The 21784-nt window shown below is 44.9% G+C and overlaps 1 long non-coding RNA gene across 2 annotated transcripts in view; it reads right to left on the minus strand.

Moving 5' to 3' along the window:
- The window catches only part of LOC145536426 (uncharacterized), a 40765-nt gene extending 21931 nt beyond the window's left edge, over positions 1 to 18834 (minus strand). The window contains exons 1-4 of one of the 2 annotated variants that reach the window (XR_014075841.1): positions 18773 to 18834; positions 18547 to 18647; positions 8801 to 8916; positions 7279 to 7387 (exon numbers count right to left, since the gene is read on the minus strand). This is a non-coding gene — a long non-coding RNA (uncharacterized LOC145536426). Of the gene's footprint in view, positions 1 to 234; positions 981 to 7278; positions 7388 to 8800; positions 8917 to 18546; positions 18648 to 18772 lie in introns of those variants that run through there. The other variant, XR_014075842.1, reaches the window with a different exon arrangement.
- Between the last annotated feature and the right edge of the window lie 2950 nt (positions 18835 to 21784).

Raw genomic sequence — 21784 nt, forward strand, 5'->3', positions numbered from 1 at the left:
TAAAGAGATTTTGGACTATTAACATGTTTGGTGCCATCCTGAAATGTTTTCTATAAGAAAGCAAAGGTCTTTTTAGAAATTATCACTGGTATTTATGTTCACCAATCTATAGAATGCTAATATAAAGATCAGTTCCTGGTTGCTTAAGTAAAATAGGATGTATGTTTTTAATAAAGAAGGTATGAGGAATGAAATTACATTTTATGAAGGGAAAAGGAAGTAGGTCTGACTTACATGTGGCTATTTCAAGATGAGAGAACAGAGTGATGGGTACAGAAAGTGATTAGAAGGTTTGTGGAAAGTGGACCCTGAGAAAAGAGTTTTTGTGCATGATTAGGACTGACGAAAATAAATTTAATTAAGTTTACCTAAATGAGTTTAAAAGTGCTGCTGCTGCTGCTGCTGCTAAGTCGCTTCAGTCGTGTCCGACTCTGTGCGACCCTATAGACGGCAGCCCACCAGGCTCCGCTGTCCCTGGGATTCTCCAGGCAAGAATACTGGAGTGGGTTGCCATTTCCTTCTCCAGTGCATGAAAGGGAAAAGTGAAAGTGAAGTCGCTCAGTCGTCCGACTCTTAAGAGACCCCATGGACTGTAGCTTACCAGGCTCCTCCATCCATGGGATTTTCCAGGCAAGAGTACTGGAGTGGGGTGCCATTGCCTTCTCTGGAGTTTAAAAGTAAGCTGGTAGAAAAACTTGAATTTGGCTTTTCTCTCTATTAAGAAGCCATACTATCTTCAAATGTTGAACTGCTTCTAATAATTGATTTAAGTTTCTTTACCTCTTAATTGATCTGTTCCATATTTACCTTTGAAATCCTTTCTGTTACTTTGGCTAAGTGAATAACTATTGTTTCACAGTGACCTATATGATCCTATTTGAGTGTCATTAAACCCTTTTGAATTTATCAACAAAACTTCCTAAATAACTTGACTTCTAGCTAACTTTGGGATGCTTCAGAGGGCCCCTGAGACGTCCCAAAGGAGATACTTAACTACCTAAGTTCATTTGACATGTTAAATTACATGGGAAGTATTGTTGGAGGAATGATGAATCTTCTCAAGTTATCTTGTATGGTTGATGTTACTAATGTAGATATCTTAAAAATTACGTGGAATTCATGAAAATCTGATATGTCCTGGCAAAATGTTGTCAGTTTTAATTCTAGTTATCGTGTTAAAGTGTTACAAGTCACAGCAATGACCAGGTTACTCTGTCAATCGCAATTTAATCAGATTTTAAACATGCCTTCTATGGTTTCACTCTGATGCCTTTGCAAGAATACTGCTGCTTCAAGATTTATGCAAAAGACTTTTATAAGATTAACGAATTTTGCTTGTTTGTTAACTGGTAAGCTGGTACCAGACTGGAATTTGGTTTTCTCTCCCTGATAAAAAACAAAGTTTTCTTAAAAAGTGCCTTTTGATAACAGACTATGGCACACTAAGACAAAGCTCTTTCTGCTTCCACAAAGTTAACCCCTCATCAGGAAATTTAAAATGGATAAACAATGGCTGTAAATCAAACAGTCAGGGCTGTGGGCAGTCCAAGACAGCCGCTTGGCTTTTCCCAGCTCTCTGACAAACTTCACTTTTATTTGATAAGATAAAGCCTTTCCTGGCTACAGTGTTAGTGTCTCACAATGGAAAAAAAAAAGTTAAAATGTGTCTTCTACAATCTCCAGTGACTGGGGCACCCACTTTGCAGGACAGGTTGTACAGACATTGACAAAAACTTCATGAGCTTCTTGGAGACTATCACTTTCACTGATGCCCTCAGTCCTCACGCAGGGACAACAGAACAAAGGGGTCAGTTACATGGGATTAAACAGACTGCTAAGTATGATCACAATTTTCATGACTTTGTCTCACATATTACTGGCTTCTAATCTTTGTTTTCAGATATAAAGAAGCTCTTTTCAAGTTACTGATGGTTTAAAATCATTTAGTGATTTACACCTGTGGGTAAAAGTAAAACATTTTTCTTTTCTCTCTACCTCATCCCTCCAGCAGCAGCAGCAGCATCCCTCCAGAAATTAGAGACACTTGGGTTCTGAATAGCCTTATCAAGGTAAAAAGACTGTCTCCCCACAAATACAAAACTCTCAAGGTATACTGGGGAGCTCTAAAAGAAAAATCCACCCAACTGATGTCAGACCTACGGAATCTATTATGTTTCACTAAATATTAGTTTTGTTAATTAAGGTCCCTGTATTTACTAGGACTCACTTCTGAGATAGTTCCTTGTTGTTATGCTATATCACTAAGGGGTTTAATTAATTTATTAAAAAGGACACTCTAGGTTTGTTTCTAAAGCTTATCTCAATGACCAATCTTTAAATAAAGATCAGATGCTCTAAGATGTACAACCAGGAGGTTAACAGCAGGCTATAGTCATTTAACAAACCAAATCAGATGACCTGAAGATAATCACTTATACCTAATGGAAGTTCTTGACTTAAGTTCTTACTTATGATTTTACTATTACTGCTAACTATATTATATTGTTTTCTATATTACCTGTTTCAAAAAGTGTTGTCCCTTACATTGCCAAATGTGTGACTGAGCTACTGATATAATGATGGTATACAGTTCCATATAAAATCAATGATTATAATAGTGTGATTCTATATACATATATAAAAAGAGGAAATATTTTTCCTGGACCAAGAAGCTAATAAGACAGGTGTGGTCCAGAGAACTTTACTACTCACAGGGCCTAATCCAAACACAACACACTGAATGGCCTGTCAGTATAATCTTCGACAGACCTGGGAATGAGCCTTCCCAACACCATGAGACACAACAGCTATAAAATGCCCCCAAACTATGGTCAAACTCTTGGCCATAAAGGGGCCCTGTGACTAAAGGGGCCCTGTAACTAAAAACTGGAACTTGCCATCTGCCTCTACAAATATTAAATCATGACAACATCCCCTGAAAAGAATTCAGGATGGAAGTAAAAAATTAGGCACTCACTCTGTGTTCTGGGAAAAATGGACAAAATAGACCTTCAGATAGTCAGATATTTTCAGAAAAATTATTTCTTAAGCCTAAATTCTTACATCTTCTCATACCTAGGAAAACACTAAAACTTTTAATGGTGACAACTGGCTACCTAAAACACCTGTCTACATTGGGTTTCAGACTCATTCTTCTAAAAGAAATGCTTGCTTGGACTGCTGATTACAATAATTCTGTGTTTTTACTTTTTAAGGGATACAACAACTTAGGGTTGGCGCCACTCGCATACAGAAAACAATCAGAGACAGATTTCTCTGCCCCTTTCCCCTCAACAACAATATTCTCCTAAAGAAAAAAGGGGGAAATGAGAGAGTTAACTGAGGCAGGTTGTTAAGGATTCCAAGCCTAAGGCTCCTTTAAGGAGTAGATAAACATTCTTTCTTTCTTTTGCCTTAGACGGGTAGGCCTCATAGACAACAGTATCTCTTGTTCAAGGACTTGCTTTTTTTGAGCTAAAAATGTATATTATGGAAAAAGGTCTAAGTAAAACTTCCACAGCCTTAAGCTCTGGGTTAACCCATCCCTTCTGGCTCAGTTCAGTTCAATCGCTCAGTCACGTCCAACTCTTTGCAACCCCATGGACTGCAGGATGCCAGGCCTCACTGTAAATCACCAACTCCCGGAGTTTACCAAAACCCATGTCCATTGAGTTAGCGATTCCATCCAACCATCTCATCCTCTGTCGTCCCCTTCTCGTCCTGCCTTCAATCTTTCCCAGAATCAGGGACTTTTCAAACAAGTCAGCTCTTCGCATCAGGTGGCCAAAATATTGGAGTTTCAGCTTCAACATCAGTCCTTCCAATGAACACTCAGAACTGATCTCCTTTAGGATGGACTGGTTGGATCTCCTTGCAGTCCAAGGGACTCTCAAGAGTCTTCTCCAACACCACAGTCAAAAGCATCAATTCTTTGGTGCTCAGCTTTCTTTATAGTCCAACTCTCACATCCATACATGACTACTGGAAAAATCATAGCCTTGACTAGACAGACCTTTGTTGGCAAAGTAATGTCTCTGCTTTTTAATATGCTGTCTAAGTTGGTCATAATTTTTCTTCCAAGGATTAAGCATCTTTTTATTTCATGGCTGCAATCACCATCTGCAGTGATTCTGGAGCCCAAAAAAATAAAGTCTGACACTGTTTCCACTGTTTCTCCATTATTTTCCGTGAAGTGATGGGACCAGATGACATGATCTTAGTTTTCTGAATGTTGAGCTTTAAGCCAACTTTTTCACTCTCCTCTTTCACTTTCATCAAGAGGCTCTTTAGTTCTTCTTCGCTTTCTGCCATAAGGGTGGTGTCATCTGCATATCTGAGGTTATTGATATTTCTCCTGGCAATCTTGATTCCAGATTGTGCTTCAACCAGCCCAGCGTTTCTCATGATGTACTCTGCATATAAGTTAAATAAGCAGGGGGACAATATACAGCCTTGACGTACTCCTTTTCCTATTTGGAACAAGTCTGTTGTTCCATGTCCAGTTCTAACTGTTGCTTCCTGACCTGCATACAAGTTTCTCAAGAGGCAGGTCAGGTGATCTTGTATTCCCATGTCTTTCAGAATTTTCCACAGTTTATTGTGATCCACACAGTCAAAGGCTTTGGCATAGTCAATAAAGCAGAAGTAGATGTTTTTCTGGAACTCTCTTGCTTTTTCGATGATCCAGCTGATGTTGGCAATTTGATCTCTGGTTCCCATGCCTTTTCTAAATCGAGCTTGAACATCTGGAAGTTCACGGTTCACATACTGTTGAAGCCTGGCTTGGAGAATTTTGAGCATTACTTTGCTAGTGTGTGAGATGAGTGCAATTGTGCGGTAGTTTGAGCATTCTTTGGCATTGCCTTTCTTAGGGGTTGGAATGAAAATCGACCTTTTCCAGTCCTGTGGCCACTGCTGAGTTTTCCAAATTTGCTGGCATATTGAGTGCAGCACTTTCATAGCATCATCTTTTAGTATTTGAAATAGCTCAACTGGAATTCCATCACCTCCACTAGCTTTGTTCATAGTGATGCTTCCTAAAGCCCACTTGACTTCATATTCCAGGATGTCTGGTTCTAGGTGAGTGAGCACACCATCGTGATTATCTGGGTTGTGAAGATCCTTTTTGTATAGTGCTTCTGTGTATTCTTGCCACCTCTTCTTAATATCTTCTGCTTCTGTTAGGTCCATACCATTTCTGTCGTTTATTGAGCCCATCTTTGCATGAAATGTTCCCTTGGTAATTCTAATATTCTTGAAGAGATCTCTAGTCTTTCCCATTCTATTGTTTTCCTCTATTTCTCTGCATTGATCACTGAGGAAGGCTTTCTTATCTCTCCTTGCTATTCTTTGGAACTCTGCATTCAAATGGGTATATCTTTCCTTTTCTCCTTTGCTTTTGGCTTCTCTTCTTTTCACAGCTATTTGTAAGGCCTCCTCAGACAGCCTTTTTGCTTTTTTGCATTTCTTTTTCTTGGGGATGGACTTGCTTCCTGTCTCCTGTACAATGTCATGAACCTCCGTCCATAGTTCATCAGGCACTCTGTCTGTCAGATCTAGTCCCTTAAATATATTTCTCACTTCCACTGTATAATCATTAGGGATTTGACTTAGGTCATACCTGAATGGTCTAGTGGTTTTCCCTACTTTCTTCAATTCTTCAATTTAAGTCTGAATTTGGCAATAAGGAGTTCATGATATGAGCCACAGCCAGCTGCTGGTCTTGTTTTTGCTGACTGTATAGAGCTTCTCCATCTTTGGCTGCAAAGAATATAATCACTATGATTTTGGTGTTGATGATCTGGTGTTGTCCATGTGTAGAGTCTTCTCTTGTGTTGTTGGAAGAGGGTGTTTGCTATGACCAATGTGTTCTCTTGGCAAAACTCTATTAGTCTTTGCCCTGCTTCATTCTGTACTCCAAGGCCAAATGTGCCTGTTACTCAAGGTGTTTCTTGACCTCCTAGTTTTGCATTCCAGTCCCCTGTAATGAAAAGGACATCTGTTTGGGGTGTTAATTCTAGAAGGTCTTGTAGATCTTCATAGAACCATTCAACTTCTGGCTAATCTCATGTAATGCCATCCCAGAATATATGTTATGGAGAAGGGTCTAAAAATTTTTTTCACAGCCTTGAGGTATTTTTTTTTCTATTCTCAACAGCTAACAAAAAAGTATATAATGTCCTGCTTAAAACTAAAAAAAACAAATTCTCTTCTTAACAACTCTGTCACACATTTACAAAATGTTCTCCACGACCAGATCAGATCTCTTCATCAACATACTTGTGATGCCACTATTCAGACTCTCTCTGACATTACTACCAGGCTTAATCCTAAGAATTGGTCTTCCAGTCTCAATTTGAAGTCATGGTTTTTCCTTTTTATGTTATTCATAATTATTCTTTGTGTTCTGTTCTTAGTCTGAGAACTGATTATTTTCTCGCCTTATGCATAATGAGGTTATACTAACCCTATTTCTACGGCAAGAACAACAAGGACGGCAAGAACAATGACATGCCATTTAAAACAAGACAAGAAGAGGGGAACTGCAGAAATGTCTTCTAGAATTTAATCTTATTCATTCCCTCTTCCTTGCCTGCTCTTCCTCCCCTCTGCCCGGCCTTAAGCTAGACATTCTGGCTGACACATCAGCATTAGTTAGATGCTGTTCTGCACACAAAACAAACCCCCTTATCTTCAAAGACCTATCTTTACAACTCTCATGTGATTACCTGCAGACCTCCAGGAGGAAGCCTACTTAATCCCAGAGTTCTGGTCTCTGTCTTGCTTTACTGCTCTTAGTTAAGGATTACAAGATAAGTTACCAATAAAATGTGCGCTCAGCCTGTTCTCTGGGAGTTGGTTTTCCATGAGCTCTCCTTGCTCTCTCATAATCCTGTGTGTTCGTGAGAATTATTCAGTGCAAAACTGCCACACAACTAAGTATACCTGAAAGACTGAACGGAGGAAGAGAAGGGGACAATAGAGGATGAGTTGGTTGGATGGCATCACCGACTCAATGGACATGAATTTGAACAAGCTTCAGGAGATGATGAAGGATCAGGAACTCTGCTGGGCTACAGTCCATGGGGTCACAAATAGTTGGACACGACTGAGTCTGGACACGATTCAGTGACTGAATAACAACAACAAATACCTGAACACACTACTAGCCAGAGACAAACCCAAGGAAAGTCGGTGACAAACCTGCCTTAAGACAGGAGCCTACTGTAGAGAAGGGGGAAATAGGATCAAAGCACAACTGAGGCATGTGTTACATACCCATCAGAAGTGTGAAGTCAGTGTTTGCTCTTCCTCTGTGCTTGCTCTCTGGGTCCACACCGAGGCAATGTATGAGCTGTTGATCACGCCCTCTGACTTTCTTACCAAACTGTGAACCGAAAAGGAAAGAAAACACTGTTGAATACCTTTGCCACAGATGTGAATTAAGTTCCCTCAGTAAGAATGCAGCAGGAAAAATATGGCAAACAAAAGAAAACAAAAACAAACCACTCTTCTTCTACTTCCATTAAAAAAAAAATCCTATCCAGCCACACTACCTATCCTTAGTAGAAATAAGGCTAAATGTACAGATGCTCTGGACTTCATACTGCAAAGCCACTGTGATGTAACCCACTGTGACCATTTAGTCACTTCATAGAGTAATTTGCTGGGATTGAAGCTTGTGGTTTAACACAGTGATGAGCCTTTCTGCTTACTTAAACTACTGGCCCTAAGGTTCCTAAAATAAATAACCTGCTAGCCAGGCATCCACAGATACAGAAAGGTTCTCCCACTTTTAATTTAACAGATGGACAGCATCCTTTACATGTGCTAATCTGTATACTCCTACTGTTGAGGAAAAGTCCCCAAAGAGGAGACTCTGCATCCCACAACACCCCTGTGAAGCCAACCAGGCTTGGAGGGCTTAGAAGGCTCTTGGGCCTCCAAGGGGGTTTTTCAACGCCCAAAGGGCGGAGGGAGAGGCCACTCCTAAGGGGGTGGTTGGCATTTCAGGAGCAACAGTGCCATCAAGCGGATGCATTTGGAGCAGAGTCTCCAGGCCTTGCCTGTGGATCCCTCCGTGGAAGGCCTGTGAGACTAGGAGGGGAGGGTTGGCGCACTCAGAGGATTCTGGGTGAATCTGGCTACTGGGCACCCCTCCAGAATAGGTGTGGAAGCAATAGGTAGCAGTGTTCTGGGACCAGCTAGCCAACCCAGGAGCCCCTGCAAGCCAAGACTGAGGGGGCGTGGCCACAGCAGCGGCCATGTTCAGGAACAAGGAGTTGAGGCTCCTCCTCCAGAGCCTCTAGCTAGGGGATCCTTAGCCCTTCCTGCAGGAAGGTAACTTTTATAGCTTTAAAAGGGCTCTGGTTACTGAAGTAAACCTGCCTTTGCTCCCTTTTAGCATTAAGGACGCACCTCCTAGGCACCAGTATAAACTCGATTAAAACACTTCAGAAAAAAAGCACTGAAGTAAAACACAAAGTACACCTGAGAGTTCTCTTCCATACCTATCAGGTGTGTGAAATCGGATCCAGTAAACTAATGGCCTTTTCTGGGCTTGAGTTTAAACTGAGTTCAGGGCTGTTGGAACTTACAAATAGGTTGATATTTGAATCGCACAGGCAGAAATCTTCTCATCATTACGATGAACAACTATGAGTGACTAAGTACACCTGAACACAGTACTAACTAGACACGAACCTGAGGAAATTTGGTGAGAGACCTGCCTTGAGAGAGGGGCCTACTGTACAGAAGGGGGTAACAGAACCAAAGCACAACTGAGGGCTGTATTACATACCTGTCAGAAGTGTGAAGTCAGTGTCTGCTCTTCATCTGTGCTTGCACTCTGGGTCCACATGAAGGCAATGCATTAGCTGTTGATGATGTGCTTTTATTATTTCTGCAAACCACGACCTGAAAAGGAAAGAAAATACTGTTGAATACCTTTGCCACAGATGCAGATCAATATCCTTCAGTAAGAACTCAGCTTGAAAAACACAAGAAACAAAACAAAAAACACACCAGTCTTCTTCTAGTTCCATTTAAAAAAAACACAATCCAGCCACACTACCTACCCTTAGGAGCAATAAGCCTAAATGTACAGATGGTCTGGACTTTATACTGCAAACCCATTGTGATGTAACCCACTGTGACCATTTAGTCACTTCAGAGAATACTTTGCTGGGATTGTTGCTTGTAGTTTAACACAATGATGAGCCTTTCTGCTTACCTAAACTACTGCCCCTGAGGTTCCTGAAATAAATAACCTGTTAGCCCTGCATCCACAGATACAGAAACGTTCTCCCCCTTAAAACTTACTGATTCCCATGAGGGATGAGTGCCCTGGCACAAGGGACAAATGGCAGTTTGGGGTTTGTTAGCATTCTCAGTCACGTAGCTAGAAACAAGTTAGAAAACTCGATAGAGCCACTTAAGAATGCTCTGTAGGGACCAATCTCGACACATAATCCAAAACTATCCATTATTACAGGAGCACACACTTTGTACGCATGGCTAGAACCTGGATTTAATCAAAGTGGCAAGGGTCTTCAACCAAACCCTAATAATTCAAGGTAATTCTGGCCCTAACACTGACCAATAATTAGAAAGTGACAGAATACATCACATCCTGGTCCCCAGTGAGAGGGTAACAGGCCGGAAGCCTTGGGGCCCCCAAAGGGAGGAATTAGGTTGCAAGTGTCAAGACCTGTTTTATCTCTCTCTTAAGCAGCAGGAGGAAACAAACTACAAGTGTCAGATTTTTTTCTCTTCTCTACACAAAATAAAAGGTTTCCTTTAAAATTCAGTGTTACCATGACAACATCTGGTTCCACCTGAGCTTAACTTTTCTCAAACCTTGAACTAACCAATGCATTAGCAGCCTGCTAGTAGATATATAACTTCCTGCTAAAGACTCTTTCTGCCCCCTCCTGATGTCTATGTCAGAAGGTTTCACTATCTCTTTTATACTTTAATAAAACTTTATTACACAAAAGCTCTGAGCGATCAAGACTCGTCACTGGCCCCAGATCAAATTTCTTTCCTCTGGAGGTGTAGAATACCAGCATCTTTCAAGGTTCAGCAACAACCTTTCACCAGGAAGCAGTGGCCAGGCCAAATGGCTCAGAATCTCCTAGAGTGCTGTGGATATGGACCCAGAGATGGACGGCTCCTTTGGATGTCCTTTTCAGTATGTTTCTACTGCCAAGCAAAAGCCCCCAAAGGAGGAGACACCTCTTCCCCAGTACTCCAGTGGACCCAACACAGCTTGGAGGGCTTCGAAGGTTCTTGGGCCATCATGGGCCTTTTTTGAAATGCAAAGGGCGGAGGGAGAGGCCCAGCTTCAGAGGGTGGTTGGCATTTCTGGAGCAACAGTGCCACCAAGCGGCAGTTTTTTGAGCACGGTGTCCAGACCCTTCCTGTGGAATCTGCTGAGGAAGACCTGTGAGGGGAGGAAGGGAGGGTTTGGAGAACTCAGAGGATTCAGGGCTAAACTGGCCCCCTGGCACCCCACCAGAGCAAGTGTGGAAGGGACAGGCAACAGTTTTCTGGGGCCTGGCTTGCCTACCAAGGAGCCTCTGGCTGCCAGGCCGTTGGGGGTGTGGCCTCGGCAGCAGCCATGTTCAGGAACAAGGAGCTGAAGTTCCTTTAAAAGGTCTCAGGTTACTGAAGTAACCCCGCATTTACTCAGTGTTAGCATTAATGATACACCTCCATGGAATCAGTATAAACTGGATTAAAATACTTCAGTCATCTTTGTAAAAAGCACTGGAGTAAAACACAAAGTACACCTGGGAGTTCTGTTCCATACCTATCAGAGGTGTGAAATTGGCTCCAGTAAAATAATGGCCTTTTCGAGGCTCTGAGTTTTAACTGAGTTCAGGGCTGTTGGAACTTACAAATAGGTTGATATTTGAATCACACAGGCAAAACTTTTCTCATCATTAGGATGAACAACTATAGCGACTAAGTATACATGAACACACTACTAACCAGACACTAATCCAAGGAATATTGGTGAGAGACCTGCCTTGAGAGATGAGCCTACTGTACAGAAGAGGGAAACAGAATCAAAGCATAAGTGAGGGCTGTATTACATATCTATCAGAAGTGTGAAGTCAGTGTCTGCTCTTCATCTTTGCTTGCACTCTGGGTCCACACCAAGACATTGTATGGATGAGCTGTTGATCACACCCTTTGATTTTCTTACCAAACTGACCTGAAAAGAAATACTGTTGAATACCTTTGCCACAGATGCAGATCAATATCAATCAGTAAGAATTCAGCATGAAAAACATAAGAAAACAACAACACATGTCGTCTTCTAGTTTCATTAAAAATATATATATATATATATCCAGCCAGCCACTACCTACTCTTAAAAGAAATAAGCCTAAATATACAGATGGGCTGGAATTTATACTGCAAACCATCTGTGATGTAACCCACTGTAAGCATTTAGTATCATACAGTAATTTGTTGGGATTGAACACAATGATGAGCTTTTCTGCTTACCTAAACTACTGGCCCTGAGGTTCCCTAAATAAATAACCTGTTAGCCCTGCATCCACAGATACAGAAATGTTCTCCCACTTACAACTTATTGATTCCCATAAAGGATGAATGTCCTGGCACAAGGGACAAATAACAGTTCGGGGTTTGTTCAGCATTCTCAGTCACCTAGCTAGAAACAAGTTGCAAAACAGGACGGAGACACTAAGTAAGAAATTTCTGTAGGGACCAATCTCGACACGTATTCCAAAAGGATCCATATTACAGGAGACACACTTTGTACGCATGGCTAGAACCTGGATTTATTCCAAGTAGCACAGGTCTTCAACCAATCATTAATTATGTAAACCATCAAGGTAATTCTATCCTAATCCTGACCAATAAAAACAAAGTGACAAAATAAATCATGTCCAGGAAATGGGGATCAGGCCATGCAGACTCAGAATCTCTTAGAGTGCTATGGACATGCACCCAGAGATGGATGGCTTCCTTTGCTTTTCCTTATCTGTACATTCTTACTGCAGAGCAGAAGCCCCCAGTGGAGGAGACACCTCTTCCCACAACACTCCAGTGGATGGCTTGGAAGACTCTTAGGCCTCCATGGGCCTTTTTTGACCTGCAAAGGGTGGAGGGTGAGTCCAGGCTCCAGAGGATGGATGGCATTTCTGGAGCAACAGTGCCATCAAGCGCAAGCTTTTATGAGCTTGGTCTCCAGGTCCTGCCTCTGGGTCATGCTGGGGAAGGCATCTGAGGGGAGGAAGGGAGGGTTTGGAGTACAGAGAGGATCCTGGGAGAACCTGGCCACCGGGCACACCTCCAGAGCTGGTGTGGAAGCAACAGTGGTGTTCTGGGTCAGGGCTCGCCCATCGAGGAGCCCATGGCTGCCAGGGCCTCTGGGGGATGGCCTCAGCATCAGCTATTTTTAGGAACAAGGAGCTGAAGCTCTAGCCCCAGGGCCTCTGGCCAGGATACCTTCACCAGTCCTGCAGGAGCAAGGTCCACCAGTGGGGTACCTCGGGTCTCAGGGCCAGCGGGGACCCAGGAACCGTTGCCCTGGTGGAGCCACTGTTCTTGGCCACGTGGACAAAGCTGAAAGGGGAAGAGGTGGCCACCCTGTCAGGGGCGAACATCCAGCTGACAGGATGTGGAATTTTGCCTGATGAAGGCTTGGTCCCAGACACAGACAAATGCATGGGCACTTTATGTCTGGGTGGAAGTTGAGTTTTTGTTTACTTTTGCTACTGCCAAAGAAAGTCTGGGTCCCATGCCCCACATGATCCCGTGAGGCCCTTCCCGTGCCCTGTGACACAGGGTATCCAGGCAGTGGGATGAAACTGGCCCCAGAGTGGTACGCTGAGTTGGGCGTCACCATCTGCAGCCAGTGAGGGGATCCAGGTCTGTTTTCCCTGGCATTCTATTTCAGGAACGCAACTGTGAAACCAGGGGAGTCCCTACTCCTCAGGCCCCTTCCCGTGGAGGACCCAGGTCCTCTTCTTGGGGAGGACTGCTGTGATTTTTCACAAGGGGCTCCATGTTCTGCATGTGCAGACATTGGTCCTGGGCACAGAGGCACAAGGAGACCACCTGTGCCAACTGACCCATCAGACCCCATAGGTTCGTCAGGGCCTGGTCCTAAGGGAGGCTCTGCCCACATAACCTCGCCTGACAACATTTCGGGCAACTCTGTAGTGTGAAAGAAGGGGCATGGGGTGGGATTCAGCACCCTTCGAGGAGGGGTGAAAGCGAGGGGGTATGTTTGGAAGAGGTAGTGTTCCCGCATGGAAATTTCCTTCCAGTTGGAAGGCATCCCCTCTCAGCCCTGTCCCTTACCAAAAAACCACCCCACCCCCCACCCCTCAGGTAGGTTAGTGCCAAGTAAAGGGCAGGCATGAGCCGCCCCAGAGCTTGCTGCAGAAGTGGCATTTTGGGTCAGCCAGGGACTAGAAGGCAGAGCCCTGTGCCTAGCAGGATGCACCAGGCTCCTGGCCTTGGCAGACAAGCTGAACGAGTGGTGGTCTTGAAAGAGAGGGGAAGCGGGAGGCGTTTCTCTCGGTGCAACAGAGGTGAGCTTCAGGCAGTTTCTTCAGATCTCTTCTTCTTGATGTCCTGCCTGGGCTGCAGGTGCAAGCACAGGGTCGAGACCTGGAGAGCCAGGGCTGAATGGAAGGTAGGGCCCGTCCTCCTCTCATCGCTGAACTGAGGCTCAGGGCCTTTTGAGGAGAAAGCTGAAGCCTGCAAACACATGGCCCAGAGATCCATTTGGCTAGGCTCTTCTCTGCTCCCTGGGAGGTGGCTCCGGGAGCCCTGGGGACAAGACTGGCCAGGGCCAGAATCCTGGACACCCTGGAAGATGACACCGCACCTGCTGATGAGATTTTTCAGAACAGGTCAAGGGTGCCTTCTGCGGTGTCTCCTGTGTCGGGAGAGTACCGTTCCCTTTGGAGGCTGAGTGGGAGCCATCCTTGGGCTTCAGGTTCCTTTGGCGCTGAGTAGCCAGGATCCACATGTCATCTGCACTGGACAGAAGTGGCCTGCACTGGCAGGTCACTAGGCCTGCCTCGCCCCCGATGGCAGCGGAACTCCAGTTGTCCAGGGTGGTCTCTGTCTGGGCCGCATCGCAGCCCAGAGAGAGGTTTCTGGGGCTCTGAGTCCACCCAGGCCCATCCTGCTCTGGCTCCCAGGGGAAGGGGCCGGTGGGGCAATGTCCGCAGCCCCACACTGGGTTCCTTCAGAGCAGCTTCCTCTAGTCCTGTCCAGACATGGTGGCCACCAGGGTCCATGGAGACTCCACTTCCTGTACCCCACAAGGCAGGCACCCTGGCCGTGCCCCTTGTCCTGGTAGCGTCCCTGGAGCTTCCACGGCCCCGCCCGGCCCTGGAGCTTGCTTCTCGCACCTCCCTGGCAGAGCTCTGCACTTCCTGGAGGCCACTGTCCCTTGTCCTTTCAATCCCTTAAAACTCCTACCCAGGAAGGGACAGTATAGGGTTCACAGATTTGGTGGACCCCTTGTCCTGTTGATGGCAGCATTGCACCAGAAATGGCCACCTGCCCTTCCCCTTCCCTCACCCTAAGATGTTTCCTTCTGCCATTTGCTGAGGAAAAAAAGAAACGCCAAGCCCTGTCCTACCTGGCCAAAGAGAGATGGCTCAACAGCCTGGCCACTACAGAGAGGCGTGCCTCCAAGTCTGGCACTCCAGTCTGCAGGGCCAGGTCTCCATGGGGTCCTTTCAGTCTGCCCTCATCACAAAAGAGCCAAGACTCCCCATGCAGGCACCCTGCAGTGGACCCGCAGCAGTGTCTTTAGCACCTACATCTGCCTAAGACTTCGGGAAGGATCCTGAGTCTGGGCACACAGATCGCGTCATACCTGGCCAGTGGCTGAAGAGCTCCATTCTCATGGGTCACAGAGGGACACAAAGGATGGCGGCCCAGAGGTACTGGACGGGGGTCAACAGTGACGTCAACTTTCTTTGGTCGGTCAATGGATGGATGGCCACTGAGGCCCTGGCTCTTCTCCTACAGGGGCCCAGGAGGATTCACGTGTGGATGGTGCCACATACGGGTCAGTCCAGAGCGGCACTGGGCATTGCAAAACAGCAGCTTCCATTAGTCCCTCCCAGACACGGCGGCCACCAGGGTCCAATGACTTCACCTCTGGCTATGTGTTATGCGGTAGCACAGTTGGTCGTTTTCCTGAAGCCTGGAATTTTCCCAGTTTCGGCTGCTCTTGGCCTAAACTTCACCAGGCCAGGCCAAGCTTGGACCCTGAGGGCATGGAGACAGAGCTGGTCCCTTATCTTGCCTGGGACTCTGACTTCATTCTGGATAGTTTCTAAAAGACAGTACAGTGTGCATGGGAAGTGAGGATGAATTCCTTCATGAATTCATGAATCTCATGAATCTCACAAAGGCAGCAGTGCACAAAAAACGCCATCCTGCCCTTCTCCACCCCATCCCCCAATCCCTAAGACCTGTCCCTTTGCCCTATGTGAGGGGGAAAAAGCCTGTCCAACCCCTGTCCAAATTGACCCCAACATGGCAGCTCACTGTCTTGGCCACATTTGGGGAGCCTTTCCATATGTCGACGAGTGGAGCCTCATCCCTGTTGGGTCCTCGGCCTGCCTTGCTGACCACAAAAGGAAAGGATCCTCATCCAGGAAGGTAGCAGTAGATCTGAACCTATCCCCTTTCCGTTCCTGTGCCTTTAGCACTGGGGCAGCACAAGAGACCTCAGGAGATGCACCATGCATGGTCCTACCCTGGTTACTAGTGCAGCTGAGGTACTGTCTCTAGAGTCAGAGAGAGGCCAGCCTGACGGTTGTACACACAATCTGCCCAGACAAGGTAGGTACATATCAGAGACAGCAAAGGAACCAGAGTTGCTGCAGGGTCACTCTGTTTACCACTGTTTAACGCAGTGCCAGAAATTAAATACAAATTCCTCTCAATGAGTGTCAAAAGCCCCATCCTTAGGTAATGCAAGGTTCTAGCATTTCCTGTTTTGAAAACATTTTGTTTCCCCCCTCTATCAACCCCTAATCACTAATGAAGAGTCTATGTATCATAAAAGAACAGATAATATTAATGGAAGTCTTTTAAGAAGAAAATCATCAGTATTTGGCAATTTGTCTCAATAGAGAAGATTTTTACCCCTTTTTCTCGGCAATGCAAAGGAAGGGTAATGCAAATATATCAAGGTTATTTTGTTTGGACCTTTTAAATGTCTGGGTCTTAGTCTCCAGAGTTTCTTAGCCCATCTTGTGATGTATTGGGAAGGATGTCTCTATGCTTTCATTATACATTTATTGAGATATTCATCCTCTTCTGGAATCACTGGATCAAAGTCTGTTATCAATACTTCTTGTCCATAATCATCAACTGAGTGCCTAATTCCTTGTTTCCTACTGATTTCAAGATCCTCCTGTTTGGAAAGACATCTGGGACCTCAAGCAGGTGGTCTATCTGGTGTATTTTTATATGCCCAGGTGTTAACTTTGGTCAAAAAGGCACACCTTGTTCACAGCCTTGGGTAGGAAGTTTATGTGGCTCCAGACTTCTTTCAAAGCATTGATTAGAACATGATAATATACCATTCAGTAAAACTGAGAAAATTACTAAAACTGCTAACAATTAAGTGCCTTACGGATGGCTTTTATAAGCCAATTTCATAAATAAATATCCAGCTAGTAATGTTGACAGGGTTCTAAGTGACCAATGACGAAAGAGTACATGCTTAGGATAATGTAAAAACACAATATGAAAATTTACAGGAGGAAAACTTTAAAATTCCTGTAAGACAGAAAAGTAGACTCAAACAAGAATAAAGATGTACTATATTCTCAAATAAAGACACTTAGGCTCAAGAACATATCAATTCATCAGTAAATCAAGCAATCCATTTGAATCTCAAAGAAAATCCAAAGACTTTTCAACACTTAGTTATTTTCCATTGTTCATAAGGCAAAATAAATAGGCAGGGATATACAAGAGTTATGAAAATGAATAGCCATGTTGCGTGAGAACTACTCATACCATATATGAAAATATATAGTAGAACACAAAGTTCAAGAACAGACCTGAAAACATACCAGAATTAAGTACAAAATGAGGCAGCCTCCCAAATCAATGAGAGCCCAGTCAGCTGTGGGACAAAAGTGATACCCATTTAGAATAGGCTCATAGTGCCACATCTCTCACAATAAACCAGGATAAGCTGTACAGGGATCGAAGAATTAAACGCACAATACACAGAACCATATAACTATTCGCAGAAATAATGGGCAATATTCCTTTATAGCTGTGGAGCAAGAAAAGCCTATTGTACGTATGACTCAAAAATCTGTTAAAAAAAAAAAGATAAATGTGAACACATAAAATTTACCATGCTAACAACAACAACAAAAGCATACTCAAAGTTAGAAAAGCACTGACAAATGGGAAAAAAATTTTAATTCACCTCAGTAGTCTTCCTAACATATAGAGAACTAGCTTCTAGATATCCGTTTAGAGACAGTAACAACCAAAAGAAAAAGAATTAATAGTTCACAAAAAAAAAAGCCACAAAAGGCTCTTAAATATACAAAAATATTCCCCAGCCACATATATGAGTATATATTATATGTTAATATAAAGGAAATACAAACAAAAACTACACAATGGTATAATTTCATACAAAGTATGAATTCCCAACCAAGACCTGCCCTTTCGGATGGGCCTGTATTACCTGACGACCCCTCACCTCTAGAACTGTCTCAAGTGGCCCCAAAACCCCTTTACCCATGAAATGCTTTTAACCCCACTGTAAACAATGTACAGTCCTTTACATGAAAACCCCTGACCCTTTTATTTCGATTGCCCTCTCTTCCCTGGCAGCTCAGTCGGTAAACAATCCGCCTGCAATGCAGGAGACCTGGGTTCGATCCCTGGGTTGGGAAGATCCCCTGGAGGAGGGCATGACAACCCACTGCAGTATTCTTGCCTGTAGAATCCCATGGACAGAGGAGCCTGGCGGGCACAGTCCATGGGGTTGCAAAGAGTCTGACACGACTGAGCGACTAAGCACATCACATTCTTCCACGTGGTTCAATGCATACGTGAGAATGGAGCTACAACTTTTTTTAGGTCAAAAACTTATGAAAGGAAGTAACATTCCTTCTCTAGGGATGCATTCCGAGATGCTCAGTCCCGGTGGGCAGCACATCAATCTCACCCGATGAAGGGGTCTCCCGGGCGGCCACGTAAGTGAGGAGGAAGGGAGAAGCAGCTGGCGAGCCTCCCACACTCCTCCGGCCCGCCCCGCCCTCTGCCCACTGGGAACCGCTTCCAGGCCCACCGACCGGGAGGCCCGAGGGGCTCCACTTGGACCCTCTCCCTACTGGCGCGAGGGCACAGAACACACACGGCAGTACAATCCCGGTGCCCACGCTCACCCAGCCCAGCCTAAACGCCAGACCACGGCCCGGCCCACGCGGCGCCCCCCTGCCCGTCTCCGCCTCCCCCAGGCCGGCCGGGCTGCAGCCAACACTGGCCTACCTTGCACGCAGGGTACAGGCTGCTCAGACGTTAGAGGATGGGGAGGGTCCCTGGGACCAGAAAGGCTGCCGGTCCCGGCCCCGCGTCGCCCCGCGTTGCCCCTGGGAAAGGACACAAAGGAGGCTGAAGGGACCAAGGTGGCTGAGGCCACGCTCCGGCGGGAAAGACCCGGTCCCCTATGAGCTTCGCGCGGGAGCCAGCGAACCTCGACTGCGACCCCGCTCACCCCTGCTGTAAAGCGTCGCCTGCGTTGTCCCGCGAATACGAACCCCGCCGCCCGTTGTGGGCGTCTCCTCTGGAGGTGGGGCGCTTAAGTGGGAGGGCTTGGGAATCTGGGTTCCTCGCTGTTGGCCCCGCCCAGGAGAGGGCTGAGACAACCTCTAGCAGGAATCCCGAGTGTAAGAGGTGAGGTTGGGAAACTGATAGGACACCTCGCGAGAGCCACCTTTTCCCCCCCCGCCCCCCACCCCGTGTAGGGTCCCTGCCTCCAACAACAAAAGTGAATGAACGGTAAAATGGAAATTTTACTGTTCAACAATCTCAAAACTATTTAGAGAAAAAAGTTTAAATAAGTATACTTTCAGACGATTTTACAAGTTTGTATCCTTCATCAGTCGCTCAGTCGTTCAGTTCCTTCAACTCTGCGATCCATGGACAGCAGCATGCCAGGCTTGCCTGTCCTTCACCATCTCCCAGAGTTTGCTCAAGCTCGAGTCCATTGAGTCGGTGTTGCCATCCAACCATCTCATTCTCTGTGGTCCCTTTCTCCTCCCACCTTCAATCATTCCCAGCATGAGGGTCTTTTCCAGTGAGTCACCTCTTCGCATCAGGTAGCGAAAAGTATCCGAGCTTCAGCTGCAGCATCATTCCTTCCAATGAATATTCAGGACTGACTTCCTTTAGGACTGACTGGTTTGATCTCCTTGCAGTCCTAGGAACTCTCAAGAGTCTTCTCCAACATCACAGTTCAAAAGCATCTATTCTTCTGCTGTCAGCTTTCTTTATGGTCCAACTTTCACACCCCTACATGACTACTGGAAAATCCATAGCTTTGACTAGACTCACCTTTGTCGGCAAAGTAATGTCTCTGCTTTTTAATATGCTGTCTAGGTTGGTCATAACTTTTCTTCCAAGGAGCAAGCGTTGTTGTATTTCATGGCTGCAGTGACTATCCACAGTGATTTTGGAGCCCAAGAAAATAAAGTCTGTCACTGTCTCCATTTTTTCCCCATTTACACTGTACAGGAGACAGGGATCAAGACCATCCCCAAGAAAAAGAAATGAAAAAAAGCAAAATGGCTGTCTGAGGAGGCCTTACAAATAGCTGTGAAAAGAAGAAAAGAGAAAAGCAAAGGAGAAAAGGAAAGATATTCCCGTTTGAATGCAGAGTTCCAAACAATAGCAAGGAGAGAAAAGAAAGCCTTCCTCAGCGATCAATGCAAGGAAATAGAGGAAAACAACAGAATGGGAAAGACTAGAGATCTCTTCAAGAAAATTACAGATACCAAGGGAATATTTCATGCAAACATGGGCTCAATAAAGGACAGAAATGGTATGGAAGTAACAGAAGCAGAAAATATTAAGAAGAGGTGGCAAGAATACACAGAAGAACTGTACAAAAAACATCTTCACAACCCAGATAATCACGATGGTGTGATCATTCACCTAGAGCCAGACATCCTGGAATGTGAAGTCAAGTGGGCCTTAGAAAGCATCACTACGAACAAAGCTAGTGGAGGTGATGGAATTCCAGTTGAGCTATTTCAAATCCTGAAAGATGATGCTGTGAAAGTGCTGCACTCAATATGCCAGCAAATCTGGAAAACGCAACAGTGGCCACAGGACTGGAAAAGGTCAGTTTTCATCCCAATCTCAAAGAAAGGCAATGCCAAAGAATGCTGAAACTACCGCACAATTGCACTCATCTCACATGCTAGTAAAGTAATGCTCAAAATTCTCCAAGCCAGGCTTCAGCAATCCGTGAACCGTGAATTTCCAGACGTTCAGGCTGGTTTTAGAAAAGGCAGAGGAACCAGAGATCAAATTGCCAACATCCAATGGATCATCGAAAAAGCAAGAGAGTTCTAGAAAAGCATCTATTTTTGCTTTATTGACTAGGCCAAAGCCTTTGACTGTGTGGATCATAATAAACTGTGGAAAATTCTGAAAGAGATGGGATTACCAGACCACCTGACCTGCCTCTTGAGAAACCTGTATGCAGGTCAGGAAGCAACAGTTAGAACTGGACATGGAACAACAGACTTGTTCCAAATAGGAAAAGGAGTACGTCAAGGCTGTATATTGTCCCCTTGCTTATTTAACTTATATGCAGAGTGCATCATGAGAAATGCTGGGCTGGAAGAAGCGCAAGCTGGAATCAAGATTGCCGGGAGAAATATCAATAGCCACAGATATGCAGATGACACGACCCTTATGGCAGAAAGTGAATAGGAACTAAAAAGCCTCTTGATGAAAGTGAGAGAGGAGAGTGAATAAGTTGGGTTAAAGCTCAACATTCAGAAAACTAAGATCATGGCATCTGGTCCCATCACTTCATGGGAAATAGATGGGGAAACAGTGGAAACAGTGGCTGACTTTAGTTTCTTGGGCTCTAAAATCACTGCAGATGGTGATTTCAGCCATGAAATTAAAAGATGCTTACTGCTTGGAAGGAAAGTTATTATCAATCTAGACAGCATATTAAAAAGCAGAGACATTACTTTGCCAACAAAGTTCCATTTAGTCAAGGCTATGGTTTTTCCAGTAGTCATGTATGGATGTGAGAGTTGGACTATAAACAAAGCTGAGCACTGAAGAATTGATGCTTTTGAACTGTGGTGTTGGAGAAGACTCTTGAGAGTCCCTTGGACTGCAAGGAGATCCAACCAGTCCATCCTAAAGGAGATCAGTCCTGGGTGTTCATTGGAAGGACTGATGTTAAAGCTGAAACTCCAGTACTTTGGCCACCTCATGTGAAGAGTTGACTCATTGGAAAAGACCCTGATGCTGGGAAGGATTGGGGGCAGGAGGAGAAGGGGACGACAGAGGATGAGATGGTTGGATGGCATCACTGACTCAATGGACATGAGTTTTTTAAACTCCGGGAGTTGGTGATGGACAAGGAGGCCTGGCGTGTTGCAATTCATGGGGTCGCAAAGAATCGGACATGACTGAGCGACTGAACTGAACTGAACTGATGTCAGAAAATCTTAATTAAGATTTTCATATATGAAATATA

The sequence above is a fragment of the Giraffa tippelskirchi genome, chromosome X, assembly GCF_054371585.1.
Source record: "Giraffa tippelskirchi isolate mGirTip1 chromosome X, T2T-mGirTip1v1.2.pri, whole genome shotgun sequence".
Lineage (NCBI taxonomy): Eukaryota > Metazoa > Chordata > Mammalia > Artiodactyla > Giraffidae > Giraffa > Giraffa tippelskirchi.